The following is a 2,500-nucleotide window of genomic DNA, read 5'->3' as shown; positions in this document are numbered from 1 at the left end:
ATTTATTTTCTCTCTTTATTTTTGTTTGTAATGCTTTGGTCAAATTGAGTATTAGAAAATTATGTTTTTTTTCTCTTATTTATTTATTTTCTTTCTTTTTTTTAAGAGTTTATGTTTATAATGGTTGAGTTAAACTGAGTATTACAATTTTTTTTTCTTATTTATCAATTTTCTTTCATTTTTTACATTTTTTCTTATTTATTTCTTTTCTTTTATTTTTTACATTTTTTTTTCTTATTTATTCATTTTCTTTAATTATTTATATATTTTTTCTTATTTATTCCTTTTCTTTCATTTTTTACATCTTTTTCTTATTTATTCCTCTTCTTTCCTTTTCACATCTTTTTTTCTTATTTATTCCTCTTCTTTCCTTTTTACATCTTTTTTTCTTATTTATTCCTTTTTTTCATTTTCTATATATTTTTTAAGAGCATATGTTTGAAATGATCTTGGGAAGTAATGAGTTCTTGTTTTCTTGTTTATATATTTTTAGGTTAAAATTGGTTTTGATTTGAGTTTAATTTCCTTTTTATTTGTATTAATGAGTTTGTCTTTATCAATATTTCTCATGGGGTTAAACTCAAAATGGTTCAGTTGAGAATTAGAATCTACTTAATTTCTTTTCTTTTACATTTCCTGCTTTCATTATTATCTATTCATCTATTTAACCCCTTCAGTACTGCGACACATTTTTACCTTGAGATTTGTGTACCATTAGACCATTTTATTGACATTAGGAAGGGTCTATGAGGGGCAGGAGATTAATGGCCACAGTCTTTACTATTTTAATCCCCCACATGAGTTTCTGAAGCTGTATAAAATCACCAAATAGTAAGCAGAGTGAATATGAAAATGCGTCATGGTACTGAAAGGGTTAATTAATAGTTGGAGTTTGAAATGACATGAATCAGTATTTGTTTGTATATTTTTTTTTCCATTTTTTTTTTTTTATTCAAGTTTAAGTTTACAAATAGTTGAATTACTGCCGGTGTGAATGTTTTTTTTTTTTTCTTTTTAAATATAGGTAAGATTCATATGATTTTGTCTGAATTAATAACGGCATGTATATTTCATTCATTTATTTACCTTATTTTATCTTTTTTAGTACTGGAACACACTGCAGTTTTTAGAAGAACTTGTTGAGATGAAGTGGTTTGAGATGAGTTAGTTAGTATTATCTATTTATTTATCTATTTATATATATTCACCTGTTTTATCTATCTCTCTATTGATATATAAGTAGATGAATGAGTTTAAATTAGAATTCTTATCTATTTACTTATCTACTTACATATTCACCTGTTTATCTATCTATCTATTAATATATCATACTTAATTCATCCATCTCATATTTTTAGAAGAGTTTGACATGATGTGAGGTGAATTAATATTATAATGTATTTTTCTCTTCCTTCTTTATTTTTCTGCTTTTTTTTTTAAGAGTTTTCAATATATTTTTTTTCTTTATATTAGTATTGACATGTATATTGTAGTGGTGATAGTTTGGTTGTTGTGACTAGCGTTGGCACAGTGTTGGCGTGTGTTGGACTGTTACAACACTGCCATGGCTTGTGTTGCTAATAGGAGTTATATAGTCTTTCCCTCCTCCTATTCCTCCTTTTATTCTCTCGTTTCTTTTCTTCTCCTTTCTTAATAAAAATATCTAGACTTTATCAACCTCTTTCTTATTCCTATCTCTACTTTTATATATTTCTTTTCTTATCATTATTTTTACATCTATCTTCTCCTCCTCTTCTTCTTCCTCCTCCTCCTCCTCTTCTCTCGTTTCTCTTCTCCTTTCTTAATAAAAAATCTAGACTTTTTAACTTTTTCTTATTCCTATCTCTACTTTTATATATTTATTTTGTTATCACTATTTTTACTTCTTCCTTCTTCCTCCTCTTCCTCCTCCTCCTCATCATCATCATCTCTTGTTTCTTTTCTTCTGTTCCTTTCTTAAACCTTTTCTTCTTATTCCTATTCCTAGTTTTACATATTTCTTTTCTTATCGTCAATTCTCCATCTTTTCTTCTCCATCCTAGTTTGTATTCACGATTTTTTTTTTTTTTATCTACAAACTCTCTATCGTTTTCTTTACATATAAGTGTCACTTTCTTTTGTCTTTTCCTTTAAAACAGTTTTCTTTTCTTCATTTGTCTCTTCATCTTTTGCTTTCTCTTAAACTCTCAAGAATTCTAACTTTTTTTCATTTTCTTTTTTTTAATTGGAATTTTGAAATGGTTTGACCTGAACAAGAATCAGAATTTTGCCGAGCAAGTGTTAAGAGGATTTAGGATTTTGAAAAGAATTAACCAATGAAATAATCACAATTCAGTTGAAGAATTAAACACTTTTTGAAAGATCAGAATTTAGCAGAAGAATCAGAATCTGCAGGACCAACATTAAAAAGAATTAGAATCTGTAAATAGAATAAAAAAAAAAACCTGATCAGAATTTTGAAAGAATCAGAATTAGGAAAAAATTAAATAAAGGAGGAATA

At 26.5% G+C, this 2,500-nt stretch overlaps 1 protein-coding gene across 35 annotated transcripts in view; it reads right to left on the bottom strand.

Annotated features, from left to right (window-relative positions):
* Positions 1-2,500, bottom strand: part of LOC123502087 (glucose transporter type 1-like) — a 118,382-nt gene that overhangs the window by 60,250 nt on the left and 55,632 nt on the right. The window lies entirely within an intron of this gene.

This window comes from Portunus trituberculatus, chromosome 10 (genome assembly GCF_017591435.1).
Source record: "Portunus trituberculatus isolate SZX2019 chromosome 10, ASM1759143v1, whole genome shotgun sequence".
In the NCBI taxonomy this organism is placed as follows: Eukaryota; Metazoa; Arthropoda; class Malacostraca; order Decapoda; family Portunidae; genus Portunus; species Portunus trituberculatus.
The sequence above is the reverse complement of the archived record's forward strand: the minus strand, read 5'-3'. Positions and strand labels throughout refer to the sequence as shown.